At 46.7% G+C, this 21,546-nt stretch overlaps 1 protein-coding gene and 1 non-coding gene across 5 annotated transcripts in view; both read left to right on the forward strand.

Annotated features, from left to right (window-relative positions):
- Positions 1-21,546, forward strand: part of LOC125941628 (uncharacterized) — a 141,206-nt gene that overhangs the window by 41,194 nt on the left and 78,466 nt on the right. Inside the window, exon 6 of one of the 4 annotated variants that reach the window (XR_007464498.1) lies at positions 3,467-3,742. The exons of the other annotated variants lie outside the window; for them this stretch is intronic. The gene's annotated coding sequence lies outside the window, so the exon portion shown is untranslated. Of the gene's footprint in view, positions 1-3,466; positions 3,743-21,546 lie in introns of those variants that run through there. 4 annotated transcript variants of the gene reach the window in all.
- Trnas-gga (transfer RNA serine (anticodon GGA)) lies at positions 13,523-13,597 on the forward strand. The gene has a single exon. It is a non-coding gene; the product is annotated as a tRNA-Ser (tRNA).

Genomic DNA, 21,546 nt, shown 5'->3' on the forward strand with positions numbered 1-21,546 from the left:
CAGTGTATTGCCTGCTAAGCCACCAGGCAACTCACACAGTCAATAGCAGTTTTTTTTTCTCTTTTTTATGTTTGTTTCTTTAGTTTATTCACTATAATATCGAAACTGCTGTTAGTGTCTCGTCAGATACATACAAGTTACCAGTTTTTATTATACTAACGAGCCTGGCCTCCGAGCCTTCTTCAGCAGAACGTCTGTTACAACTAAGAATCCCATTGCAAATTAATATAAACTAATTTCAATACAGTCTCGCCGCGTGGAAGAATTACTTGAGTTAACACAAGTCATGTTAAATAGCTGCTTTGTTGTGCTGCCTTTTTATTGCGATAGCAATTATATCGATACTCTAAGCGGATTTCTGCCATCGGCGTCGCCGCGCGCCGTATGCTGTATGTGCGATTGAAAGCGCGCGAGGGACCCACGCTTTCACGGGGAGCGAACGCACGGCGGAGAGCAAACGCGACTACTTCCGTGGCGCGAAAGGCCGTGGGGGGACGGGAGGGAGGGGAGGCGACGTTTAGCTGCGGCACCAAATGCGTATTTATATAAAAAAGTTGCGAGGCGAGAAGGTAGGTAAGACTTCCGACGCTGCTCGACGAGTGTCCCGTTCTGATCTCGTCGAAAACCACCGAGCCGCCACCAGAGGCACCGGCAACAGTTAACCACGCCGGGGGCGTTCGGTGCGAACGCGGGCAAAACGCCTCAAACTCCTCCATCGACTATCAGTAGTGCATTATATTTCTTTTCAATTCTACACCCTCGCCACTAGCACACTCTCACTCGTTACCTCACCCACCCGCCTTACCTTCTCTCCCCTTTAGAAGAACCCTACCTATATAAACTGTGCCGAGGAGAGCATATGTCGCCTTGAAGACGACAAGTCCACTTGTCGAAACGTTGGCTCCTGCTCCCACCTTGTTCTCGTGTTACTCATCGTCTTGAATCGCCATCTCCCGCATTCCCCGTGTTTTCCTGGCTCCTGCTCCCACCTTGTTCTCGTGTTACTCATCGTCTTGAATCGCCATCTCCCGCATTCCCCGTGTTTTCCCTGGATCTCTACTAATTTGCTATCGCAATTGATGCTTCGCCATTCGGGTGAAACTGCGACTTTTTTTTTTTGTAGTCCTAGTGAGTGGGCGCATTTAAGTAAGCCCCACTGAACCTCGAAAACGAGTCAGCCGCAAGCTCCTGCATTTCTATTGTTTATGGTTACAACGGTATTGGTGGCGGCAGCGGTGGTTGTCGTGGCAAAGGCAAGAAACAAAGCGAAGTAAATACATGCCACCGACATTGCTTGTTTTAATTGTCTGTTACACGACAATTTCAGTGGACATGAACGTGACCTAAGAGAGTAGTAGAACGCCTTGTCTCCTGATATACAATTGCATGACTTGCCCAGCTCCCCTTCTTCCTTTTATTGTCAACTAAACAATCAGAGATTCACATTTGTTCGCTAATTTATACTGCCCTCTGCTTGTTTGCCTGCCTGCTTGTCGCAAAGATAATGTGCGGCTGTTACAACACTTTATTAACACACATTCTTTATCTGGGCCCACGATATAGGGTGGAGAAGTGATGTAAAATTGCTTGGAGGACTCCGAAGTTGTGAACTCTAAGAACAAACTATTCTAGTTCAGTGCTCATATAAGGTCACCTTGCAGAAAATTGTGTCCGCGCTGAGCCATTCGCTGACATATACGATCCTACGTGATATACTTTCCGAACGTTGCGTGTAGCCCCTATTATAGATAATGTATGCGCTTTGTGTTCTGCGCACCAATCCCTTCTTTTTCATCTATTTCTTTCACCTTACCGAGTTTGCCAAACCGAGTTTAATTTGGTTAGCCCATGGGTTACCGGCAGTAGAATGTATTGAATATTTCTTGCATCAATATTTATATACTGCTCGTGCAACAGTTTTACTACAGGTTACGTTGCGCATACAATGGCGTTGCGTACATAACAAAGCTACGTTCTGCATAGTGCGCATGCGCAAAACGAGCCGTGCATGATGCGTCCGCTGCCGCCATGGGCGCACGCATGCGATTCTTGCACGCGCACGTGGGGGACCTCAGGTGCTGCTCTCATAGTTCTCGTTTGTTCGGGACAGTGTGAGACTCTTCATTTTCGCACAATGGCGGCATCAAATGCGACCAGCGGAAGGCTCTGTTTTTCTGCGGACTACAATTTGGCTTTGCTTAGTGAAGTGAACGCGCACAACACATTTCAGGTTCATGCGCGGTGGGAATCGATTATCAGGTGCAGAATTTCAGTGAGGCTGTCATATGCGGATTGTGGGTCATGATAATCCGGCTGCCGTGTGCGTGTGGAGCGGTGGACGAGAACATGGTCCGTGTTTCACCTATTTCATTGCATTGAAAGACTTCATCATAGAGACATGTGTTGGAAACATTACGGACGCTTTTAGCCATGATGGCTTCACGCTTTCATGCTTTTTTATGCTCTAGTAGATTTGCGCGTAAAAGTGCCTTCGCTATTTTTGCTTAAATTATTTCTGTAAGCAGCTTTGTATTTTTCATATAAGCGAACCGGAGTCGTTGAACTCATATACTGCCTCGATCCTCTCCAGCTGGACCCTGTTTAAACTAACCTAACTGAGGCCGGAACAGTTTCTGAGAAACTTTTCGCCTGGCAAGTGCGGAGTAATTTACTTGCTTTCCACTCTAAGACATTCGTAGACCTAAAGCAGCGACTGCAATTTTATGTGGAACCGAAGCAGTGTTTTTTTTGTATATGCTTCTAATAGCTGCTGTTCTGAGCCCTGGAGAAGCCTCTGGCACTTTTTGTACTGTTGTCCAATCGTGAAATTTGCCACATTGAACAAAGAAGAACGTCGTAGGCAAAATCCTTAATTTTCGTATTCCCGACTGCCATTAAATTACGCAATGTCGCGGGGTGAACCACGAACTGCACTCATATGACATCTTAGGCACGTCAACCGGTAGTAACCATGAGATCTAAAGCCAACAAAGCTTTATTTCTCTCATATGGCAAAACACGAGAGAAGTATGACTGCTATATTCTAGATACGTGTGGTGGGTAAAGATCAAGATTCCGCATTCACTGAGATGCACCACTCAGTATTAACAACCGAAATTAACTATGTGTTCGCCATAGTTGAGCATTATTTGCTTCATTATCTTAAATTGTTATTATTTGGCAAACGTGACTTTTCTTGTAATTATTGCATCTGTGTGTTTTCGGTTTTACGAAGTCTGAGCAACAGGTGAGCAACAATAAAAAGAAAAAAATTGCAGCATATAAAGACTACAACTATCATGGACAAAGGACGCCTTCACTGACATACATTTCTGAGTGCTGTAAAATCATTCACGTTAGCCAAGATTTGTCTTACTTAATATACTACTAATACTTAATCACTATAATTTTTATAGTAATAAAGCAATTCCGGTCTTTTTGTTTCCTTTTTGTTCTTGTATTTCAGAAATGCAATTTTACTGTTGAAGTTACCTTCAATGGAAAGTTCAGTTACGAAGTCGAAAGACCAAGAGGAGACAAGCCGAAGCAAAATAATGTTGGTGTTGGACTGCTCGAAAACAAGGCTCTTGGTCTGGTAAAGCACAGTGATACAATGCTAGCTTACAACGTGAGTGGTGTCTTCCAACACACTGTGATATGCCCTGACGGAAGAGGAACCCTTTATAACAAACTCCGCCTACGTGAACGAAACAAAAACTTATTGGTGAGAGCGTTGATTCGTTCTGAAGTTTATAATTAAACTTTTTTGTCCGATCTGTTTCGAAACTGCTCTACTCTCTCAGTAGTGCACTATATACATAAACGCGTTCATTTACGTCCAAGTTTGACCGTTGATCGCTGTTGTCTGGTTTTCGTTCGAGCACATTTGTAGAATACAATCTTATGGAAGCACAGCCAGAAATTACGACCTTTGCAGTAGAGTTTTGCCATCCTACCACCACGGTGGCATCCCGAGATCGGGATGACTAGATCAAATGACGATAGATGAACACGGAGCAGATAGCCTGGGTAGCGACCATGAACGCACAACCTTAAACTTTGGTAGGGACACCGAAGCAAGTCAGGAAGCCACATCAGCAGAATGCTTGAAACTAAATGAAAATGGAATATCAGAACCAGCAGAAAGCGTAGAGAAGAAAATTGGGACCTTTCCTAAAGTCATTCTTTGATTACATGGAACTCGTAGACGTCACATGCAGCAAGAGCTAAGACGAACACGTCTAAAATACCGTTAGAATAGGAAGAGAAAACTGCGCAAGTGGTAGACAAAGGAAATCAAACAAGCTATAAAAAAAACGTAGGTAGGCGTCTAGGGATCATCGAGAAGCCAAAAAGCTGCTATTACATAAAGAAGGGATACTGCTTAAATGTAACCAGTACCGGGAAAAGAAAAGGATGGCCAGCGAACTACTGCAACAAAACATTAAACGTACAAGCGAAGGTTGGGTGCTTGACATTTGCAAAAAAATAATAATAAAGGCACACGAAAAATATTCTGGGACCATGTCAGAGCACTTGGAACTCCCACTCAATTTCTGCAAACCGCTATAAGGTATCTTCGAAGTAGACGACGCGCTGCGGTACATCAGAGATCTTATTAGGAATAATTTCGGCAAGATTGAGAGCGTAGTTCAGACTCAAGCTGATGCAGCAAAACAGAGAAGCCTGAGAAATAAAAACTTAGAGTACAGAGTTTTTAATTGAAAAATGCCTAATAAAATGTCCCTAATACAACGGCCGCAGGACCTGACGAAATCACTCTACAGCTAATCAAACCGCTGGGTCCAAAGAACTACGCACTGCTTACTAATTCCATGGAGCCAGTGATTAAAATGAAGAAAGCTCCGTTTGGGTGGTGAAAGCAGGATGAACCTTATCTATAAGGGCAAAACTGATAAGGATAGACGAGCTCGTACAGGCCAGTTAAAATAACGTCGGTGATCGACAGAATGGCAAAAAAATGCCTGTCAACCGTAGAATTAAGGGTATTGTTTTATTTTATTTTCTTGAATAGTTTTCTTAGTAGTGTTACCGTGCGGCGACAGTCGAACGCCTGGGCTCCCATAGTGGGCAAGCTAAATTCGTGTGCTAACACTGGGGTTCATCCGACTATTGTACTGGCTGTTTGAATGAATGAGCAGCGAATGGACTTTCGTCCCTGTATGATGTCATACGCACGAAGCTCGTAGTTGATATCTCCGTCATGTGGAGACCGTTTAACACACGGAGTTTAAACTTTCATTGTGCATCACCCCCAACATTATCGACGTCTCTACAGCTTAAAGTTCTCCCAGGATGAAGATCAAACAGTTGGCGCTCTTGGTCAAAGGCCAGGAAAACAATCATTTAGTAAATATTCTTCCAACTCCTTAACAACCCACATAGGTGAACTACCGCAGTGCGAGAACCGCAACATGACTCTCATATACTATCAATATAGGATTCCTCTCACTTTTCGTTTTACCAAGGTCCGGGAAGACTTTGGGACCGTTTCATATAATATTTATAAAACGTGAGAAAACGATGACGTATGACGTTTAATTGAGACGCCTTATTATCCCACACACTTGCATATGAGCCCGTACTTCATCTATACATTACCTGAAATCACTGGAATTATTAAGTCGATCAATCATTCCTGAACTATGTGGCACAGGACTAGTCTATTCAACATGCCTTATGATGGCAAACTGCAGAAAACGCAGACGGGCATAACGAACACTCACTACACAGTGCCTTGTGTTGTGTTTTCTTTTAACACGAAAGTGTTTTATGCCGGGGTCCACCAAGACTTCACTGACGTATTTCCGTCACGGAAATACGTCATACGGAAATACGGAATGACGTTGTTACAATGTACACGAACATAATACAAAGAAAGAAACCAGAAGAAAAAGTTCCGCAAACATGCAAAATTTGGAAATCGAACCCACGACCTCTCGGTCCGCGACCTCTCGGTCTGCGACGATAGATAGCCGAGCGTTTAACCCATTGCGCCACAAACGCATTTGCAGAGAGCTACACAGACGCGCCTTATATATCTAACACTCCTCCGTGTACCCGCGCTCTTGCTCGGGGCGGTGCCGCCGCCTACGAGCAGAAAAGAGAAGTACTGCATTATGACACTAACGCGCACCGACAGTGAACGCTTCGGTGGTCTCAGCACTAAAGTCCCTAAAAAAATAAAGTAGCGCCAACCGCACCCCTTCGCCTCTGCCTCCTCTCTCAGTAGCTGCAGCAGCGCCCCTACAGCGTCCAGGAGGAAACTACGGACGCGAAAGCGAAAGCGGCGCGCGGCCGCGCTCGGGCAGCCGCTCGGCGAACGGTACGCCGGTGTCGTCTGTGGAACGCGCGCTCGTTTCGCGGCTCTTCGGGTTGGCATCGCGTGCCAAAATAAACAACGCAGTGGACAGACAAAATGGCGCCTTCACTACCTTCAGAAAAGCTAGTGCGTCATGCTTGCAGATTCTTAGCGCCGCCGAGTTTACACGGCGATAGTGGCGCTGCCATCGAGAGCGTCAGCGCCGAGCGCGTCCGCAAGCAAACGGTCGGCTCTCGCATCGAGTATTGCTTGCTTGAGGTGATGTTTTTTGCAGTGCAAGCGTTTTTATTATTTCACTGGTCTACAAAGCATGATACTTGCCGTATTTATCTCTCGAACACTCTTCCAATGAATCGCTTTAGACCGCAGCGCTCTAGTCCGTTTAGCGGAAAGATTTGAACAAGCCCATCTTTTCGGCCAACAGCCATGCCACCCCTCAACTGGCTCCATTTACAATCTGCAAGACACGCGGGAGAGGAGGAGCCTGCATGGGCGACACGAATGGCGCTACTTTAGTTTTTTTTAGGGATTTTACTCAGCACTACGACGCCTCGATGACAGCATTCGAAGGGACGCTGGCATCAAGAAGCACTACCAACGCCACCTAGGTGGCGTTCACCGTACTCAGCACAGCGGAGCGTGGCCTCCGCAATTAGCTCTGAAAATGTTTCTGAAGTTGATCGCGGAGGCTGCAATTACGACGCGCTGTACGCGCTGATTTGACTCGGTGACGATTCAGTTACGTGCTTTGTCTTGCGCGTTGTATTAGTGTGTCAGTTACGTGCTTCGTCTTTCGCGTTGTGCTAGCGTGTGCAGCGTAGTGCAGCTTCCATATGCACGACGGTTGCTCATGGTCATCGACGTTGGTAGTCGTGATGGAAGAGACGTGCCACCAGGCGTCAGCGTGGGTGCATCAACGCCTAAGGGCGCTTTAGCCACAAAACACCAATAGACATTATATATCAATGTGCAATAAACATTACACTACTTCTGTGAAGACACGTTTCACTTTCGTGTTCTATACCGATTCCTATATAAGAGGGATCAACCACATTTTTTTTTTGTCTGTCTTCATTTTCTGCGGTGTTTGCAGTCCCAAATCTGTGATAGAGTTCTGATAGGACATGGGGTATTAATAACATGGACATAACAGATTTCACTGCTTATGGTCGGGCTAACGTGGCTGTAAATGAATAATTTTATTGCGATAGCAATTATATGGACACTCAAAAGCAGATTTCTGCCGTCGGCGTCGCCGTCGCCGTGAGGTTCTGTATGACGTCAATGGAGATGAAATCGTCGCCGCGCGCCGCCGAACGCTGTATGTGCGAGTGAAAGGGCGCGAGGAACGCGCGCTTTCACGGGGAGTGAACCCACGGCGGAAAACGAACGCGCGTTATGCCCCGTGCTCCCGTAAGGAGCTGCAGAAGTAGGCGTCTCTTTCCTCCTTTACAATTACCATATATGTAGAGCAAACACGCCTTCTTCCGCCGCACGAAAGACCTTGGGGGGGGGGGGGGGGGGGGGGGAAGGGAGGCGACGTGTATCTGCGGCACCAAGTGCCTATTTATATCAGAAGCTCCGGCAACAGTCACCAACACCGCACGCATTTTGTGCGAACGCGAGCAAAACGCCGACGGCGTCGACAACAGTTCTGCGTCTTGCCGGTGCTGCTGCATGTCCAAATTTATACAGCTGATAAAGCTACCATCATTACTCCGTATAGCTCTCTACAAATTTGCTATCGCAATTGATGCTTCACCTTTCAGGTGAAACTGCGACAATTTTTCGCCCGAACCATGTTTTTTTTTTTTTTCACATGATTGTCTACCAATATTATGACGAGCATTTTTTGTGGACTATTGTAAAAAAAAATGTCACAGTTTCGCCCTAAGGGCGAAGCAATGAATGCGATAGCAACACAGCAATGTCATACGAAGTAAGGTGAGCGGCTTTGGTAGCAACAACACGCAGAACTGTTGTCGACGCCATCGGCGTTTTGCCCGCGTTAGCTCAAAATGCGTGCGGCGTTGGTGACTGTTGCTGGAGCCTCTGATATAAATAGGCACTTGCTGCCGCAGCTAAACGTCGCCTCCCTTCCCTCCCCCTCCCCCACGGCCTCTCGCGCGTCCGAAGAAGGCGCGTTTGCTCTACATATATGGTGATTGTAAAGGAGAAAAGAGACGCCTACTTCTGCAGCCCTTAAGCGAGCACGGCGCAGAACGCGCGTTTGTTCTCCGCCGTGCGTTCACTCCCCGTGAAAGACGCGCCCCTCGCGCCCTTTCACTCGCACATACAGCGTTCGGCGCGCTGCGACGATTTCATCTCCAAATGACGTCATACGGAACCTCACGGCGACGGCGACGGCGACGGCGACGCCGACGGCAGAAATCTGCTTTTGAGTGTCCATATAATTGCTATCGCAATAAAAGCGGCGATGTGTCAAAGAACTATTTCTACCAATATTATGACGAGCATTTTTTGTGGACTATTGTCAATAAAAGCAGCGATGTGTCAAAGAACTAATTCAGAATAATGTTCTGAGAAACCTCCGTTGTAGATCTGGGTCGGCGTGTACTTTTCTATACTGCTTATCGCAATTTCGACTCAAATATATTTCGCAAGATGCGGTGATGAACCATTTCACAGATAGCTTGTGTTACTTATATAAGCATAAGAAAATGAGTGCGATGTTTCAAGCAATGCTTCGATTGAAGATTCTCGTTTTTATAACATTTCTGCGCAAAAGCAGCCTATTGACTTCCTTATTTAAAAAAAAAGTTGTCGCAGTTTCACCTGAAAGGTGAAGCATCAATTGCGATAGCAAATTTGTAGAGAGATATACGGAGTAATGATATTAGCTTTATCAGCTGTATAAACTTGGACATGCAGCAGCACCGGCAACGCGCCGAACTGTTGTCGACGCCGTCGGCATTTTGCCCGCGTTCGCTCAAAATGCGTGCGGCGTTGGTGACTGTTGCCGGAGCCTCTGATATAAATAGGCACTTGGTGCCGCAGCTAAACGTCGCCTCCCTTCCCTCCCCCTTCCCCCCCTCCCCCACGGCCTCTCGCGCATCGGAAGAAGGCGCGTTTGCTCTACATATATGGTGATTGTAAAGGAGGAAAGATACGCCTACTTCTGCAGCCCTTAAGGAAGCACGGCGCAGAACGCGCGTTTGTTCTCCGCCGTGCGTTCACTCCCCGTGAAAGAGCGCGTCCCTCGCGCCCTTTCACTCGCACATACAGCGTTCGGCGGCGCGCGGCCACGATTTCATCTCCATTGACGTCATACGGAACCTCACGGCGACGGCGACGGCGACGGCGACGGCGACAGCGACGCCGACGGCAGAAATCTGCTTTTGAGTGTCCATATAATTGCTATCGCAATAATAAACACCCTTTCCACTCCGTGACGATGGTCGAACACCAACCCTGTGTTAGTTACACCGAGTGTTACGAGTGTTACATAAGCATGTGTTTGTTGCACGTGATGCAATTGCTAAACACAAGTAAACAGAAATCTACAACAGGAAGTTATGTACTCAAACGTTGCGAGGCGAGAACAGGCAGCAACTTCCGACGCTACTCGACGAGCGTCCAGTTCTCTGGTTGAAACCTGCCAGCCGCCACCAGAGGCATCCTCTGCAGTCACGGACACCACGCGCATTCTGCGCGACCGCGGGGAAACGCGGACGGCGACCGCAGCAGCTCTACGTGTTGCGTGTTATCCGGCAGGGCGATCCGCAGAGAAATAAAGCCCTGGAAAAAAAACTGCGGCTCGAATCCACGCTGTGAAGGTGGTTGGGCAGCGAAGCTGTAAACGACACCTACAATGATTACCCATTGTGACGTCACTTGAATTAACACACGTGGCTCGACAAAGAGTGAAATTGAAATGTGCTTAACCACACCCTTTATTACTTCACAACGACATTAAATTCACGCTGTTCTTCTGGCGTCTTTGCTTTCCGTGGTCTGTCCATGGTAGCCTGGAATGAACTGAATGAGTTGCTAGCCCGTGGTGACGTCACTGCGTGATTTCTATGCTGTTGAGTACTGTTCTACTCGAAGTAGCTTACGCGACCGTAATCTTTACCGGGAAACACACACAGGAGAAGGAGCGTGCTTCGCATTATTCGCAGACGTCATTGACATACGTTTTACGGTTTGCACTTCACACGAGGGTTTTGAATGACGTTGACCCCTTTCGAAGCAGCTGCAAACCTAATCTTTACCAAAAGAACGTCTTCTTGGGCAAGTTGGTGTTGAAATTTCCTAGGTATACTTGACTGTGGCGCAAAATACATTTTGCGAAAAAGAGACAGAAGAGAGGAGACAGTGAAGCGCCAAACTACCAACTGTTTATTGACAGCGTCAGAACATACAGAAGGAAAGGTTAACTTCCGCGCGGGCCCAGAGAGACGAGGTATGACATAGAACTACATAGTCATAATAACATTTTTTTTTCAGGAAAGCACATTTCTGCAGATTACAATGTGATAGATGTGTCGCTAACAGCATCAGACCCTTTCATTTTTAATAAAGAAAGCTTCCAACAACTCCCTGGAAGTCTTGTCGCCACTTTTGCCCAGAATCGATACTTCCTTAAAGCGTGGCTCACAAGGACAGGGCTTACAGTGCGCAGGAAGTTGCGCATTGTCACACTTGCCAATACTATTAGCATGCTCCCTCAGTCTGTCATTAATGCAACGTCCCGTTAGTCCAATGTGGGACCTACCACAGTCTAGGGGTATCTCATAGACCACCCCTTCAATACAGCGCCTGACAGGGTTGGTGTGCTGCTTCTGGCAGCCCTTCGGCCCATCGTGTGTCATACGAGGGCACAATTGAACCAACTTGTTGGGAGCTGAAAAAAACAACGGGAATGCCATCTCTGGTAGCCACCTTCTTGAGGTTATGGCTCAAACAGTGAACATATGGGACTACCTCTGGCTTAACCCACTCCCTTTCCTTCGAGTGCGCTTTCACATTGGTAGTGGAAGCTTTCAACTTTTGCAGCAGGGACTCAATCACAGAAATTAAGACAGACTGAGGGAAGCCAGCCCTTAAAAGTCGCTCAAGCTGATTGCGAAAAATCGCCTGCATCATATGCACACATGACTTGCGCCGAGCCGATTCCAGGCAAAGTAAAGCGATTCCACGCTTCACAGTCTTAGAGTGCGCTGAGTCGTACTGCAACAATTCTTTTTTACCTCGAGGGATGTACGCACAGCAAACGTGATCACTCAGAAGTGTTAGGTTAAGGTTTAAAAACTGCAACGGAATGCCCTCTTCAAGCTCATTAGTAAATGCAAGTCCTTTTTGCGTTTACTCTAAAAACCTCTAAAATCTGCTCAACCATTTCATGGCATGGCAAACGCCACCTATCCTCAATAACAACTAAAAAATTATCAACGTATCTAAAGACTTTAAGAACATTAGGATGAGATGAAGTAAAAACACATTGTAGTGCGTGGTCAAAGTAAGATAAAAAAGATGTCACATAAAATGGGCGCTACTCGTGAGCCAATGCAAATGCCCTTTTTATGAAAAAAAAATTCCATGCTCAAAAGAAACAAAAGTGCGGTTGAGGTAAGCTTCCAAGAGGGAAACAAAATTAGATGCCGACATCTCGATTTGCGACACAAAACCAGCTTCGCCACTTTCATCGGTGCACTGCATGACCGCTCTTAGAAGATCATGATGTGGAACCGAGTAAAAGAGGTCATTCACGTCAGTGGAGAACACATAGTCTATTGCTTGGCTTACGCGGAAATATTCAAAAACTTCAACCAAGCTTCTAGCCAAGAAAGGGTTATAAAAATCAAGAAGCTTCGGAGCTTTCAGCAAAAAACTACTAAGTTGATATTTCCACGTGTCGCTTTCACTAATAATCGTTCTAAACGGGCCGTCAACCTTATCGGTCTTGACACTGAAGAAAGCTGTAAGAGAATCCTTGCTGCTCTTTCTAATCTGTTTAGCTAATTTTTCACAGCCACTACCTTCACAGAAAGAAATCATGGTTTTCTTAACTTTTGATCAGCTGACTTTTACAGGTTTGAAATTCTTGTTGACTGCCTCTAGTGCTTTTATTGCGATAGCAATTATATGGACATTTCAACCGGATTTCTGCCGTCGGTGTCGCCGTCGCCGTCGCCGTCGCCGTGAGGTTCCCTATCTTCGCGGCGCGCCGTATGCCCGAGCGGAAGCGTGCGGGGAGTCAAAGCAGATCGCTTTCAAGATAAAGCCCGCACGACCACGCGCGGCCACGCCATACGCAGTTTCTGCCCAAGTACAACGCCCCCATCCCTCCCATCCCACCGGTGCCATGCGCGCGACGGAAGACGTCGCGCTTACTCCCCGCTTTCCTTCCTCGCGCGCGAGATTGAGCGTCGGCGCACCCTCGCACGCTTTCACTCGCACGTACAGCATATGGCGCGCGGCGGCGGTGTTATCTCCCTTGGACTTTATACGGAACATCACGGCGACGGTGACGACAATGGAAGAAAGGCGCTTGGAGTGTCCATATAATTGCTATCGCAATAATAAATCGTGCGTAGCAGTAAACTGTGGGACTATAGTTTGCCTGACAGTGAATCTGTGGACGAAATTACAAACCTTCGCATGCGTAAGTGCTCCTTGTCATTGCCTGGTCGCCTTCGCTAATATGTCGAGCACTAAGATTGGATGAAAGTTGCTCTCGCGAACAATTCAAGTATGAGCGTCTTGTGAATACGGGCCCATAAGTTCGCGCTTATATGGCCTCAGATATTGCAGAGACGCCAAGAAGCAGCGCGTTAACCAATAACCTGCTGTTTCTTCAGCTGAAAGCAACGCCTCTCAACCTCCCATTTGTAATTTGAGTAAATGACCTATAGGGGGGGTTTCTTCGGCTGCCTTTCCCGAATCAGTGTTGCTTATATTTTTTTTCAGATTATGTAAGTGGCATATTATGTAAGTACCGGACCAGGACGAATTTTTCTTCAACTGCGAGGCTTTCTTTCGAGGAACCCGGTTGGGTTTCCATTGTAGAAAATTGCTACATTTTTGGGTGGAAGTCTCAGTGTCCCTTTAATTACTTATCTCCACCTAGCGGATTTCCGCTGAACTATTACATGAAACACTTGCCTTTGCTTCGAGTAGTCGACAAATTCGACTTCGCCCTGCCATCTGCTAGCCGCCTGGTTAGCTCAGATGGTAGAGCGGCTGCCCCGGAAAGGCGGTGGTCCCGGGTTCGAGTCCCGGACCAGGACGAATTTTTCTTCAACTGCGAGTCTTTCTTTCGAGGAACCCGGTTGGGTTTCCATTGTAGCAAATTGCTACATTTTTGGGTGGAAGTCTCAGTTTCCCTTTAAGTGGCAACACAGTACGCGTGGCAAGTTGGCGCACTTTGCTAAAGGAGAGGGCCTGCATTGTTGTCAGAACCTCTTATTATTCCTTAACAGTCGCTTGTTAACATTCGACATCGTGTTTTTGAATGTGTGAGCAATGTGTTAGGCAGCGACCTTGGCACTCAAAATATGAATATGAACTTATACGTCAAGACTGCAGCAAAATAATGGATCGCATGTCCTGGCCGCTTCCTTCACGCTTTCCTTCCTAGCGCGCGCGAGATTCAGCCGCGATTGTCGGCACACCCTCGTACGCTTTCACTCACACGTAGAGCCCTTGGACTTTATACGAAACGGGACCCCCGCCTCGCTGTTGTCATGTCGCTCGTTGACGGCGACTGCTGATTCGTTCTAAGCGCCTGAGCTTTTTTTTTTCTTTTTTTTAGAAACGGAAGCTTCTCAGCGCGTCGTCAGTGAGCTTTCAGCTTCGATCTAGCCGCAGTATCCAATAGCAACGGGCTTAGAGGTGCAGACACAGGTCCGCCCGCAATCGCAATAGACGGCGCGTCATGCCCGAACACTGTCGAATCTTAGAGCACTGCATGGGCCGATTTTTTCAGCCCGGGCCAGGCCCTGGCCCGTTATTACGTTGGGCTGCCCACCCGAGCCCGACCAAAATATTTATGGCGAGACCCGGGCCCGGCCCGGGCCCGGAGATAATCTACGTTACCCGCCCGGCCCGGCCCGCCACCCCCTTACCTTAGGCCCGAGCCCGGCCCGAGTTCGAAAAAGATCACCGAGCGGCGTTTAAAAATTAAATAAAGAAGAGAATGAAATGAATTTATTCTTAAGGCATTAATATATGTCATATGCAATTATCAACACCATCTGTCAGAGCCATCTGAACGTAAATACCAGCGCGCGTAGTAGTACTAGAGTGTACTAGACAATGGTCGAGTGGGCCGAACGGCGCTCTCCCGCTGATGCGCCGCGTGTGGAAAAATTGTGCGAGGGCGCTGCGAGCGAACTGGATTGGGGCGGAGACGTGCTCCGCGGCATATTCAATGTACTTTCGCTGCGGGCGCCGAGGCCGATTGTGCATAGTACGCTATTAAAATAGGGCTTTATTTCAACTGCAAAATTAGGTTTACACCATTCTGCCAAACATATATATTTGAGGCATGGATTATACAACGCGACGTCTTCAATTTTGCTGTCGTTGTCAAGCGCGTCGTCTGCTAGCGAGCGCGCGTTCGCTACGCGGACACTGGCGGACGCCCAGTTTTTCTCGTGGAACGCCTGTGCAGTGCATTTCTTTTAATGTTTTAGTTGCTTTGGTGCGCCCATGACTCTCGACTGTCGGCACCAAATGTAGTTTTAGCCAAGTGAACTGCTGTTTTTACCACTGTCTTCTAAAAGCAACTGGTATCTCTGCAACATGAAGCTACGTAAGAACATTTTATTATTGATATCGTGTCATTTTACGCGCTCTTCTTGCTGGATGATATTGATCAGGGACAATGATCGAAGAAAACAATATTATAGTGAAATAAACCAGGTTTATTAATTGCGCGGCGCTAAGAATGGCGAATGTATTTCTAGGCAATTAAATGAAAATGTACATAGACTTATATATTCCCGATATATGTGTAAGGGAAAAAATAACAAATATTCTAAATGCACTAACTGAAAAAGTGAGAACTCCCGACTGAAATAAGCGCACGTGTTTGAAGTAACAAACACACTTAAATTATTCCTGAATACTGCACATAAAATTCTCATTCGCAGTAATAATATTCATAGCAGAGAAAACCTTCTTATATATATATATATATATATATATATATATATATATATATATATATATTGATATACTGTACGACGCCGAATTGTCGTTTCCGTTCGAATCTAACGCATAACAGCACCATTGAGCTCCCAAAGGTGATTGACCGATGCAAGTGAGGACTGTTATTCCGAGTGATTGTGCTGCCGGGGAGTCGTGGCTGTTGCGCAGAGGCGCAGTTCCTGAGAGAATAAACGCACGGGTGTTAATGAGTCCTGCTTAACAAGTTCCTAGCTGTCATTCAATATAAACGCCTCCTTTTAGGGGCAGCTTGTAAATCTGCTAACTTGATTCAGGCAAGGAAAACTTTTTTTGACAGTCTCACCATGTTTGCAACCTATTAAAACTGGGTGCCCCATGTGGTTCCACACTTCAACGAATGCAACAGATCTGCATATATATATATATATATATATATATATATATATATATATATATAAGTGTATGTGTGGTATGCCGTTCCTTTAATTGTTTCATTATGGTCGTTATGGTAGTGCACCGGATAACTGAAAGCAGCTGTTTATAATATACAAGCTGCTGAGTTAGCGGTCATATATTTGGGAACGGCATTACATTTATGTATGAAATATAGGATAAGCGTAACATGATTTTCTCGGAAGTCAGACTCGAGAATAATTTACAACAATTTTGTTTACATCTCTAGAAAAAATCCGAAGAACAGCTACCACATGCTGTTCTCTCTCTTTTTTTAATTTAAATAAATTCGTGGGTCTACGTGGCAAAACCAAGATATGATTATGAGGTTTAGTTTTCACCACCTGGGCTTCTTTAACGCGCACCTAAATAGAAGTACACGAGTGTTTTTCCATTTAGCTCCCGTCGAATTCCGCGATCTGGATTGAACCCGCGAGTTCCATGGAGTTTAGCAGCCAACGCCGTATCCCCTATATCGCCACTAATTAGGCTACCGCGCCAGCTTTCTTTCTTTCCTTCTTTTTTTTTTCTTTTTTTAAAGTATTGACATGGAAAAAATTTCCTCGTACGGCTTATACGGCCAAAGATGAGCAAATGATTAACTAAAACTGTTTTCGGCGCACGAGGTCCTACCGCAATAAATGACCCCGTAACAATTACTCCGCATTCTGCTACGCGAGGAAGGCGGAAACTTGAATGGAATGTTGCGCTGCAGTTTACTCTTTTTTTTATCTAGAACAATGCTTCCCGTAAACCTGAGTACAAGGCCCCGGATGGTGCAGATATGCTTCACTTGTTTGAAGCGGCAAGCAGGAAGGTTACATGTGTTTCTCCGTCTGCGTTTCGCAAGACCTACTGATGGAAAACTATATGCGCAACAATACACGCGAGAGATGCATGCTGCTTGAAGAACGAGAAAAATATTTGTTTCCAAAGGGAACCGTACAAAAACATTGTAGAATGAAAGCCGACACTGCGGCCGCAATGCACGCGCATCACCGAGCGGCATTAAAAAATAAAATAAAATAAAGAAGAGAAAGCAAGGAATTCTGAAGGCATAAATACATGTCATATGCAATTATGAACACCATTTGAGCGGTCTGAACGCAAATATCAGCGCGCGAAGTAGTACGAATGACCCTGCCGAGCATTAACGCCAGCAGTTTCCAACGGCGCGACCTTGATGCGGCCCAATCCACTTCGATCGCAGCGCCGCCACAGTATTTTTCCACATCGGGCGCCTCACTGCAAAGCATGCGCCACCCCAGCCGCTTGTCCCACTCGACCGTATTCTAGTAGACTCTAGCACGGCCGGGCTCGAGTTCGACTGGCGCGCGCGCTCTTAATAAGCGAGCGCGCGCGCCAGTCGAGCCCGGCCGTGACTCTAGTAAGTATATGGTACGTAGTAAGTATAGACCCTTTCACTGTTTACAAACATAGGCCTGCACGGCTTCCAGTTTTTCCCTCTGACGTAGCTGCGAAGTGTAACTGGCAAAGAAGCAACCATGCGTTAAAACATGGAAGACTGATAAGGCACGTGACCGGAAGTTTCTCGGGGGCGGCGCGCTCGCTGCTGTTATCGCGAGCATGAAACCGTCTATATTGGTGACCGGTAAAACAAGCAATCGCAAGGAATTGTGGGGTGCACCGTCTGCTAGCAGCTTCCGGTTCGACGGATGACGCCAGGAGGGTGAATCTTCCTTTACCTCCCATTGGTTCTTTTATAGCAGACGCTCAGTCGATGCTAGCGCCAAGGCGCACTTCAGTTAGGCCCTAGCGGATGGATGACGGTACTACGGTGGCGAAAAAAAAGAAAAAAAGAAAGAAAAGCGGCGCAATTTTTTTTAACCTCCTCCTTTCGCTATAGCACTTTTTTCTTTCTTTTTTTTATGATAACGTTGTTCCGCTCTTTTCTCCTTTCCCTCTTGACTTCCCTATTCCTCCTCGCAAGCCTCGCCCCACCCTCCCCTCATGCCACGCGCAATCCTTTTTTTTTTTTCAGCTGTCCGCGGCGCGCTTTTTTTTTTTTTTTTTCATGGGCGTTATCAGACGCACCGCCGGACCGAGCGCGCGCTCCGCGCTCCTCTCCTGTCCGGCCGTGCCATACGTGCATTCGTGCTGCGTGCTTGTGCGCAGTGGATTCTTTTTGCGTTTTCATGCACGCAGTCCCGTTCATTATTACAATCAAGCAAGCATGTGCACAAATTATATTTAAAAAATAATTCCAGTTACAACACAACAGTTCTTTGGACTCACTTTATTGTGTTCGTTTGCGAAAACCAGAATTGGAGCAGACAGTGCAACACACTATAGAATGGAACAAAACGCGGATGGTGTTTCATGTACGCACATGTAAAAAGCATATGTTTAATTGATCTAGTGGCCAATGCACAGAATAGCTTCTCATGGCCTGCTTCTCGCTCGGTCCATAAAATCCACCTCCGTGAAGTGCGCCGAGCATATTCTGCGGTTGTTGACCTTGTCTCTGGGCAAACCCATAAGGTCCATCCTTCCAGCGTAGGTTACAAATGCTTCCATCCTGAAAAACAGTGAAGATCGTAAATTATAACATCGCAGTTGGAACATACAAAACTGAGCTCGTTTTGCGTCGCGGCAGAGTACTAGTTGTGATATGTCAACCTTAATTCTCAGAAACGCCTTTTTAAATGATGGCGACCAATTAGCTAGAAATGAGTGCAAAACGCACACCTACACACGTGTTGCTTGCGATACGCACAGGTGGTACTATATTTATCAGCAGCTTTATGTTCGCTGCTCGTTGGCATAACGATTTACTGCATCGTTGTGGTGTTTTCAAATCAGCCAACTGCTGCCTCACCACCGGACAGCCATGTACAGATAGAATCACACTTGTCTAGAGCAGTCCAGCGGCCGGCTGGGGACTGCAGAAGCGCCGCTTACCGCGGCAGTCGCTGGGTTCGAGATATCTTGGATTCAAGCGCCAAAAGCCTGCATGCGGCATGGCTTCTCGCGGCCATTTCTGTTATCGGCCTGTAGATTTTTTCACGAACGTGGGTGGGCGAGATCTGCGCTTATTCGCTGCCTGCTTCGTCGCGTGCAGCCGGCGCCGCAGCTGATAACATAGCAAAAAATGCGTTTTACTTCGCGTCAGTCGTCGTTTGCGTCTATCACTTCATGTGCCAATTGGCGTTGACGTCACCATTCGCCGAGACGCCGATGAATCATTGCCATTTTTTATCTTGAATCATGTGTAGTTCTCAGAAACTAGATGGGGGAATGGCCGTATCGCCAACAAATTACGGCTGCGCATTACCTCTATCTGCTTTCAAGGGACTAATGTGGGCTAGTTGGTTACAAGTATTATGCATCTCGCTGTTAAATTAAATTATGGGGTTTTACGTGCCAAAACCACGATTTGATTATGAGGTACAGTCAACCACAAAAGTTTGCGGACCACGCGAGCGCGTGGCCAAGAGCCTCTTCGCGACACTTCCGCTACGTCACCAGCGATCGACAGCAGCGCTACGTTGAAGACGCATCCCTCCTTAAATCTATGGCCTGTCTATTTTCGCACTGTGCGCAAATATTTTCTACCTATCTCTTTCAACGTGACGCGCTCTTTGTTAGCCAGGGCTACTTGCTTATATTTTGAGAGCAGAATATCAGTACAAGTAATCAGACAGCGTATTCTTCGGCTGTTATCAGTTCTATTTTCGCGTAGCCACGCTGTTTTTTTTCGTGAGTGCGCGAGTGAGCGGTGAGGCAGCCATGGGACACAGATGCTTAGTCAGTAGGCAGAATTTTTCCGTTCCTCCCCCATCGCTAAGTGACAGCAGCGGCCGGGATTTGATCGCCTGCGCCCAGGTTTTGCTGCACAAAGACCGAACTACCGCGCTGCTATAGTGGTTACATTTAGAAAAATAAGAAATAATCGGGTGCGATGACTCTTTTTATAACCCTTTGCGACACGGCGTCCTCGTTTGGGGACTCGAACTTCGGAGGCGCGTCCCACGCCACGTGTTTCTTCAAATGACCTAAAACTCAGTGTGCACATTCGTGTCCGCTTCCTGATGGGACAACTAGCGGTCAGTTAACTTCATTGTCCTGCGTATTGCTGCAGATGATCACTTTGCTGGAGACACTACCATGTTAGACAATCGTTCGACGTGCCGCGTTCCAAGACCAACGTCAAGAGTATTTTTTTTCTCCGGTCGACACGAATACAACCGAAAAAGCAAGTGTGCATGCGTTTCGGGCCTAATAGTTGATTCTTTTTATGCAAGCATTGAAGCTGACGGATTTCAGAATAATTAGATAATGAGTTATACGCTAATTAATTTTTTTACTGAAACTCGCACAAAACAGCACATTGCTTCGTCTTCTTTCTTGGAATGTAATAGTGAGCGTCTTGAAATGATGCCATGCGCATTTGACGCATTTGCAGACAGTGCATCATAATTCGTGTCTGAAGAGGATGAATTTATTCACAAGACATTTACAGAAGTGTCATGAAACATAGGTCTCTCAATGATCTAGTAGGAAGTGAAATGTCCGCCGTTTTCTAGCACCTTATTGATGCGTGTGGGCATCGACTCGTACAAAGATTCAGTAATCTCCGGTCGACCGCGCAGGCTTTCCCTTTCTTGTGCGATCGCTTGCCACAGCGTATCGGCCGTGCGGCCGCGGTTGGCTCGTGTGGACAGCCGTTTCTTCAACATGCCCCAGACATTTTCTATGGGATTCAAGTCGGCGCCACATGGAGGCCACTCAAGCTGGCAAACAGCATGTTCTTCTAGCAATGACTGGACGATACGTGCTTTATGGATCGGGCTGCGGTCGTGTTGAAAAAAATAGCAGCCGTCGCTGAAGGGACCGTCCAGCGCATACGGAACGAGGTGTCTAGTGATGACGTCGCAGTACCGTGACGCAGTGAAGGGCCCTTCCAGACGCACAAGGGGACCAAGGCCATCTTTGCTGATTGCTCCCCACACGCTCACGGAACACCGTCCACTGGATAGAACACTCTGTGTGTAATTAGGCAGATATCTGCAAGAAATAGCATACAATTGGGTTCCAGCGGCGCGTCTAAAAATGTTGTGATTCCTCTTGCGTATGAACTTTATAATGCTGTTATAGAGTTGCAATAGAAAACGTGCAAACATCATTAGATAGTACTGAAAGACCCACTGGGAGCTTTTAATTAGCTTCAAAGTAAGTAGTACTATGAAACAATCGTTAATGTTTTCAACATAATACCACTACAGAAAAATCTCGTAATGTCCAAAGGCTCATTTTACGTGAAACATGTTGTGATGCAGAATTAGCTTCGTGAATTAACTGCCAATACACTGTAAACGCACCTGCAGTTTAGTGGACGCCAAACCCGCTTCCGTTGGTCCCAGCGCGTGGAAAAAGTTGACTCGTCACTAAAGATGACATCGCCCCATTTCTCTGTTGTCCAATCTTTCATTGCTGTAGCGAACATGAGTCGTTCTTGTAGCTGGCTGTCTGAGAGGCAGGGCTTCTGTGCTGCTACGAAAGACTGCAGGCCAAGCTCACTCAGCCTTCTTCTTACAGTCTCAGACGATACCGCGAGCGAGAGCGCTTCTCGG

The sequence above is a fragment of the Dermacentor silvarum genome, chromosome 11 (genome assembly GCF_013339745.2).
Source record: "Dermacentor silvarum isolate Dsil-2018 chromosome 11, BIME_Dsil_1.4, whole genome shotgun sequence".
Classification (NCBI taxonomy): Eukaryota; Metazoa; Arthropoda; class Arachnida; order Ixodida; family Ixodidae; genus Dermacentor; species Dermacentor silvarum.